Source organism: Crocodylus porosus, unplaced genomic scaffold, assembly GCF_001723895.1.
Source record: "Crocodylus porosus isolate Cpor-Errol unplaced genomic scaffold, CroPor_comp1, whole genome shotgun sequence".
In the NCBI taxonomy this organism is placed as follows: domain Eukaryota; kingdom Metazoa; phylum Chordata; order Crocodylia; family Crocodylidae; genus Crocodylus; species Crocodylus porosus.
Genome location: NW_017728911.1, coordinates 16,457,912 through 16,466,544, shown reverse-complemented (window position 1 = coordinate 16,466,544; position 8,633 = coordinate 16,457,912). Strand labels below are relative to the sequence as shown.

The window sequence follows — 8,633 nt, the reverse complement described above, 5'->3', positions numbered from 1 at the left end:
GTGGGGAATTGCCCCAGTCCTCAGGACTGGCTGGGCTGGCTCCTGTGGTCCTGGTGCTGCAGCCAGGAACCACGTGGTGCTGTAAGGCAGGGAAATGGCAGCGGCAAGCAGGGGAAAGGGGCAGCGAGCGGGTGGGAGTGTGGGGCCCACGCAGCTGTAGTGGGGCCAGCACCGTCAGGGCCTAGAGCGGGGTGGCAGGAGTGCAGAGCCCAGGCCTCCAGGGGTTCTATGGAGCAAGTCTGGCCCAGTCAAGCTGTGCTGGTCAAGCAGGGAGAGGGGTAGCCAGCTCAGCTCAGCTCCATAGAGCCCCTGCCAGCCCAGGCGCCGCACTCCTGCCACCCCACTCTGGGCCTTTCCAGCACTGGCCCTGGTGCAAGCCCCGCACTCTTGCCCAGGTGTTGCTGTGCTCCATGTACCCCCTCACTGCCCCTTCCCCTTGCCTACTACAGCCATTTCCCTGCTCTCCCACAGTGCTTCAGCACCATGTGGTTCCCAGCTGCAACACTGGGACTACAGGAGCAGCTGGTAAGTGGCTGCAGTAGCGGGGAGGTGGGGAGGATGGCAGGAACAGACAGGGAAGCAGCAGGAGAAGTGCAGCAGTGGCAGATGTGGGGGGCAAGTGGCAGCGAGTGGGAGCACTGGGCCTGCACCGGTGCCCTAAGGCCAAGAGCAGCAGGAGTGCAGAAGCTGGGATTCCAGGTAGGGGTTCTGCCTGCGGTGGGGCTGGGCTGGGCTGTGGACAACCCCCACCCCTCCATACAAGCCACAACTCTCCCCACACACACTCAGCTCCCCACAAAACCCATATCCACCCCCCCCCACGTACCCATTCCCCCCACAATATACAAGAGTAAGACTTTATTTTAAGCTATTATACTATCACTTCTGTGTACACTACACAAGCACATGTAAATCAGGACAAAAATATTTTTTGAAATGAAATTAACGAATGTTGTAGTACATGTTTGAATATAATGCATTTTTAGAATATAGTTTGGTATTTTTCTAGTTCAGAGATGGCAAAACCCCTTGCTGAAAGGAGTACTTCCAGGGGCAAAGGGAGGGACTTCTGGTGGCAAAGGTCAGGGGTTAGGGGGCAGGACATCCAGCCCCAAGATGGCAACCAGGGGGTGGGGCACCTGTCAAGGGGGGCATTACCCATGCAGCCCTTGATGGCTTGCCAAACCTTGGTAAGCTACCCACCGCCCAAAATAGTTGCCTGCCCCTGCCCTAGAACTAGGTTCTCTGTCCTCTTAATTATTGGCCTCCTTGCTAAGGGTGTCAGCAAGGTTGCTAACTAATACTGATTGTTTACTGGAATTAAACTGTTAGTCAAACTCATTTTATATACACCATCAAACTTCTGTGTAGGTTAGAAGAAAAAGGCCCTATATTAAAAGACAGCTGATTTTCTTTACCAACTTTCTGTATTCAGCCAGTATGCCACTGTCTTCAGTTATTCTGTAAAGTGCTTCTGTAACTGCCTTCTGTCTTGTCATTTCTGAAATTCTGGTTTTGGACTAAATGTTTTTAAAAGTAACTAGTGACTTTTTGAGAGCTCCCATTTGCTAAGCACACCTTCTGAAAGTTGAACCCTTTAGGAACTTATCCCATTTAGCAGCAACAACACAAACAATGAAGGTCATGATTCCTTTGTTAATCAGTACAAGCTGGTAAAGGGCTGTTGTCATTTTCCCCTAAAATGAGGTGTAAAGAGTTGAATAGGCAGGTTTTTGCAAAGGTTAGGAGCTCTAAGCATATTTTTGTACACTTGCTTTAAGGGTGAGGGTGGTGGCACTTCAATTAGAGCGGTGCAATGTCTTGTATGTTAGCATCCTCACACTTCAAAATGGAGGCAGGGGTGCTTGAACTAAAGGTCATTGAACAAGCTTTAGTTCAAGTGCCCCTGCTACTATTTTGAAACGTGGAGATGCTGATACACGAGATGCAGGAGGCTGCTGGAGCACAGTAATTGCCACACTCCAGCAGACTCGATTAATTACAGTCTCAGGTAATTACACTGTCAGAGCAGCCTCTCTGCTTGTGTACAGGCAGCCTAAGTGGTGTTCCCCAGCTGCTTTAAAAGATACTTTTGCCTAAATTCACTTCCTGTTCCAGTTTAGCAAGAAACAGAATCTCCTATGGAATGACTGACTGCTCTGGACATGTGCTGCCTGTGAACTTAAACTTAATTTCTGAACTTGGGTTCCTCACCTGCTTCCCAGCCCAAGAAAGGTGATTAGCATGGTACCTGCCATAGACCTGATATAGTGCTAAAACCAAGGAGCAACTGTCTTATTTGAGCCCAGCCATTCAGATGATCCCTTCTCACTGCTGCCTTCCAGTTTCTGAGGTGAGGAGTGCCCTTAAGGAAGCTACTTCCTTTACTTCCTTCATTCTATTCAAAATCTCCTTCCCATGAGGTTGCAGGGGTCAATTTTTTTCATAGTGACTCTACATTATAATTCAGAAGTCACTTTTTCTACATGAAAAATATCGGTGTTTTACTTAAACAACTTTATTATCGAATATGTGTGTTTCTTTTGAATGATGATATGTAACTTTTAGGAGGATAATAAATCTCCAGAACAGAAATTTGTACTTTTTTACTTAAAATTTCCCAACTTAATTCTGGATTGTTTCCAGCTATAAACCAATATGGTGCTTACTTAGAAGAGTGTTCCTAGTTCATAGCGTTCACACAATCCATTTAAACTGAAGGTATTTTTTCAGTGTTCTACCTATAAAGCCAGTTCTTTTAGTCCTTGTCTGGAGAGGTATGTGATCTGTTTTTTGTTTTTGAGGATTTTTTAAAAAGAAAATGTCAGTGTCACCTTGACAGAATTTGTTGACAAACAAAACTTGGCCAAAACAGTTAAAATCACTTTTGGCGTTAGGAAAGAATGAAAGTGAATTCTTATTCCACAACGATAAAACCAGTTGTTCTTACAGTGACTATTCTGGTCACTTTGAACTAGGTTTTTCAGGAATAACTAACTTTAAAAAAATGAACACTTGGATTTGACACTTGTCTGAGCCTTTAAATACTAGTTTGTAAGGCATGAACAGACAGCACCATGTGGCAGCACTGGTTGTAGTTTTGCCTCCCTTATTAAGTAAGGGTCATCTTATTTCCTCTACTCTTTCTCTGCAACACAGATGTTACAGACAAAGACCCATTTGTATCTATACTGCTGAGCTGTCATTAATATTCAGTCTCACAAAAAACAGCAGTACCTCTTCAAATGCAAGTTATGGACTTCACATTATTGCCAGTCTAGACAGTGGAAAATTGTATTAACATTATCAGTATTATTCAAATAATTCAGTAGGTACAAAATTTAAATGTAATAATTTGAGCTTGACATTACTTTGGAAGCAAGCTAATTTGCTCATTACTCTTTCATTTATGTTAATGTTTTGTGTTGCAAAACAGGTTTATGCTAACATTACATAAAACCATGCTTTACTCTGCAGTGGGAATGTAGTTAACTTTGTTCCTCTTCAAGGAAGATATTTATGTGCACCCACTTAGTAATGAGTCTAGTTTTCCATTTTATTTTAATTTGTACTAATTGAACTATTTTAGAGCAACAGTTTATTCACTCTAATTTTTGTTTTGTTAAAAAGATTTTTGTGTTAAAGATTTTTTCCTGACAGTCCAACCTTTTGATTCCCATAGTCCCCTTTTGATGTTGTAAATAGAAGGGAGGAAATTGTTATTGTAGACTGTTCTCTTTTAGATGGGAGCCTGAATTAGTCTTGTTCAGAAGAAATAGTAAAAGCTTTACACATTTCCTATTGCTACCATTTTAATAATGGGTGAAATTTTCAAAAGCATTTGTAGCTTTCAAAAATGACTCAGGGCATGTCTACACATGCAAATACTATAGGGTGGGTTTACTCTAGAGTAAATTAATCTTAAAGTAGTTTGATCTAGAGTAAACCCAGGCCAGGCAGGCATCTACACATGCAGGGATGTGGGAGCGGATCTGCTGCTCCTGGCAGCAGTTGGCTCCTACCCCCTGCAGCCCTGCACCGGGCCCCAGCAGCAGCCAGGGAGCTTTAGGCTCCCCCTGGGTGCTAGCCCAGGGGCTGGCAGGGAGTATGGGGCCAGGAGACAGCTGTTTTCTGCTGGGGGCTGGGAGATTGCTCCCTGCCCCCAAAGGACTGCCTGCTACTGGGGTGGGCTCTGCCACTGGAGCCTGGGCAAGGACAATATTCCCTTGCCCCCAGCAGCAGGGAGATCCTGGCCCTGGCTCCCCAACTGGGGGCAGGGGATGTATAAAGAGCTGCAGGGAAAGTGACAGGTCTCGGCCCTCTGCCCTGATCTGTTGGTGGGGCAGCAAGTCCCCAGCTGGGCAGGAATTCTCTGCCCAGCTGGGGCCTACTGGCAGATTGGGGCAGGGGTCTGGAATCTACCCAGACTGGGACAGTTCCTAGCCTGTGCTCCGTGATTGCAGAGCAAAAGCTGGGGAGCCTGTTCCCATCCCCCATTCTGTGGAGGTGAGTAGGGAACAGGCTGGAGATTGCAGAACAACCTCCCCAGCCCTGGCTCCATGATCAAAATCAGTTAGTTGGGGCTGGGAGCTCCCTGCTGCTGGGGCACATGAACGTTGTCCCCAGCAGCAGGCAGCTTCCAGGGGCGGGGAGCAATCTTCTGCCCTCTGCAGCTCGGCTGACCAGAAGCAAGTTTGCTCCTGGTCAGCTGTTTACAGGCGCTTTACCACACAGTAAGTAATTACGAGTACATTTACTATTTCTATTTACGTGTAACAAATTTATTCACACTTAAAGCAAATTACTGCATCAAGTGCACATGTAGATGGTGATGCTTAGTGTGCAGTAATTTGCTTTAATCTCAAGTAAACTGTCTTGTGCATATGTTCCCTCAGGCTCCTAAGTCATTAAAACTTAGGCTTTTAAGTGCATAAGTCACTTAAGTGATTTTGAAAATTGTACTTTGAATCTTTAAAGAATCTTTATGAATTATTTATCTTCATAAAATTTATTACTGAGAGAGCTTGAATGTCTTCAAATAAAGCAATAGTCTATTTTATTGAATTCTAGTATCATTAATTATATTGTTATGCAGTTTATCACAAATACTGTTTACCCAAATCTAATGAGTTTTGTGTGTGGCTTCCGCTATTTCTTATACCACACAAACTTGTATTTGTCCAAGTGTTTAAGTGACATACCTTTGCTTCCCTGCATGTTCCCTCCCTGTTTTGATTAGGTTCCTGATATTTTCTTTACTTTTCCTACTCTGCAGTTCTGGAAAATATAATATAAACCTCAAATGAACATCCATTTAAACCTAAGAAACTTTTAAATGGGAATCCAGAAAATGTATTCTAACAGAATAAATTGTTATCCTTCACACCAACAAACCACTTGGTGTCTAAGGCAGCATTTCTCAACCCATGGGTTGCAACTCAAAAGTAAGTCTCAAGAATATGTGAAGGGGTCATGAACAAACTTTAAACATGCATTCTCCTTTAAAGGAGCAAAATGCGGGAACTGTGGCTTTTCTCTTGCAGGCTGGCAGAGTTCCAGCCTGCAAGAGGCTGCTTAGGGGCCCCCCATGCCCCACACCCCCTCTGCACACAGTGCTAGGCTGGGGCATGGGGGTGGATGGCAGTGGGTTGGGAATGAGGGGCACTGGGTCAGGACTGGTCATCAATGTTTACAAATGGGTCCTGGTACAAAAAAACACTTGAGAACCACTAGTCTAAGGCATCATCATTTTGAATGGGGTTCAAATTCCATTGCATCATTAAATGAACATGTACCAGGGGCCTGAGTTTGGGTTTATCCATTACATTTTCCTATGTGAAGTCACATAGGGTTTTGTAGTAATTTATTTGTAAATGTTAAATACCTTGTTTACTCAAATGAGGGTTTTCCCCCATTCAACATCGGGGGGGAAAAAGCCCCTTGTCTTAGATTCAAGTAGGGTGGCAGGTGGTGGCTTTGGCTCCGTCTCCAGTCCTGACCCAGGCTTGGGGTCATAGTTTGAGCAGCAGTTGCTACCTGGCATGCCTCTGTGACCTACAATCTGATCCCCACTGCCACCTCTGGCTTTCATCAGCACTTACCCTCTCTTGCAGCTCTGGTCCCACTCCAGGCAGGACTGTGGAGCATGTTGTAGCTTCAGTCCCACCAAGCCATATAACAGCAGTTGAGGCAGCAGCAGCTCCCTCCCACCCTGCTGCCATGATCCTGGGGTATGAGGGACAAGTGGTGGGGGGAGACAAGCATCAGGGAGCAAGGTATTGGGAGGACAAGGAGCAAGGGGTCAGGACTTCTGCCATGCTTCCACTGCTTGTCCCACTGTAGTGGCTGGGGGAGGGAGGATACATTTTAAGACTGCCCTCCAATAGTTAGATTCTATACATGGAAAAGTATAACACTTATAAATTTCCCATGTATATAATTAATTATTTGGGTGGGGGCTTAGTTTCATAGTTTCTAGGGTCAGAAGGGACCTGAGCAGATCATCTAGTCCAACCCCCTGCCATGGCAGGAAAGAATACTGGGGTCAAACGACCCCAGCAAGATGTTCATCTAACCTCCTCTTAAACACCCCCCAGGGTAGGAGCCTGCACCACTTCTCTGGAAGCTGGTTCCAGACCCTAGCCGCCCTGACCGTGAAGTAGCGCCTCCTGGTACTGGATTTGAGTAGATACAGTAGTGATTTTATTTTTATGTTTTTCAGTAAGTTATTTTCAAGAAGAAAGTGTTTTTTCATTAAGTTTATGGTTGTAAGTCTGAAAAGCATAGGTTTTGGAAGTGAAATGAGATTATGGTCTGTGTAATGAGTTAAAATCTAGCAAAGCATTCACAATCATAGTTGTAAAGGAATGTGGGAGGCCACCACACATTCATTCACTCATTTTCTTTTTTAGTATCTATAATGAGCAGTTGAAACTGTTATTTTTATAACATGACTTAGATAAATGGAGAAGTGATAAACAATATAACTTTAAGGGTCACAGTTACATTTGGACTTATTCTTAATCATATATTTGTTTTGTGAATATAAAAAAATAGTATAATAAAATGTCCTTCAATTCTCTAGCCAGTTATGAATGAAAATGAAGCTGAATTTTGGATTTTCTGAAATATATCAGATCTATGTATTGGTAATAATTGTAGATCTTGATGATATTCACGATGTAAGAAGTGGGTAAAAAGCCAAATGTTAGATATCGGAAATATTAGATATCCAGTATAGAACTGACCAAAATAAAGAAGGGAAATTGTTGATTTTTTTTTTATAATTCTAAACTTTATATTTTTGTGGACAGCACTGTCTTGCTAAACCTCATATTTCTCTAAGTTATTACACATTTAAAAAAGATATTTGAATAATCATAAAATAGCATTAAAGGAAGGCTAAATTGATGGTAGGTATTTAAATCTATAAAACATAATTGCTGAAAGATGACCAGGAAGCAGCTACATGCTGTGATGGACTAATTACATTTTACCCAGTCAGTGTGAAATATTGTATTATACAATATTTTATGCTGTAATGATAGATGGATTTTTAACTTATTTATGGCGGTTACTGTTTTATAAATATTACGCTTATCAGTAATAAAGGTGGTTGCTTCAGAAGCTTTGTATTTTGGATCAATAAAAAAATTCAATAGAAAAATGATCCATCAGTGTTTCCAGTAATATTGCTACACCAGTTTCTTTTTAATGGCCCATCAGCTATGCTATTGCCATGAAGCTAATGTGAGGTGACTCATTTAGCAACATATTATTACATCATTTGAACATGATGTAAGGCACATCAGGCATTATTAAATTAGTCTGAGTTTTGCAATATGTCAGTACCATTTTATGCACATTAACAGCATAGTTAGTGTTTCTTTTGGGAATTATCTTGAACAAGTATATTTAAGGTAAATTTTTACACAACTGCTATTCTTTTTCACCCTCATCTCTTCTGATTACGTCAGTACTACTCTTCATGTTTTGAGGTGTTCACTCTGTATTCAGGGACTGAATATAGGGCAGTGGAATACTGAGCGTAGAAATAGTAGCCTTAGTACTCCTTTAGACCCTATGCTTTATATTCATAAAATTGCTTTATATGTTGTACTTTATTTGGCTTGTTAGAGAAGATTGTAGCTGGCCTTTAATTGTCTATAAAGCTTAGGTGGGGGAATCTTCCAGTTTTTGTTTTACTGTATTTTAATGTGGGAACATCCCCCTTGCACACACTTGTGTGAAGCTAGAAGATGTTTAGATGGCAAGAAGGAAGGCACTGGCTACTAGCTCCAATTCAGATTTTTTTGGTGCTGTATAGGACATGCCATATTTTCTTGTAGATAACATGCACCTTTTTCAAAAAGTCAGCTGCTGGAAAGAAGCACACATTATGAACGAAGGAATAGGGTAATAGCAGTTTCTGCAGTGTAAGTATCTGCCAGGGAAAGTAAAAGTAACACTGATTGTGCTCCATAGGAGGCAGCTCAAAGAGCATGCTGCTACTTAGTTTTTCATAGACATCAGGGCTGGAAGGGACCTCGAGAGATCATCGAGTCCAGCCTCCTGCCCAAAGGGCAGGAAGTCAGCTGGGGTCATAGGATCCCAGCAAGATAAGCATCCAATTT

General features: G+C 42.8%; 1 protein-coding gene across 11 annotated transcripts in view; it reads left to right on the top strand.

Annotated features, from left to right (window-relative positions):
* Positions 1-8,633, top strand: part of TCF12 (transcription factor 12) — a 310,429-nt gene that overhangs the window by 207,180 nt on the left and 94,616 nt on the right. The window lies entirely within an intron of this gene.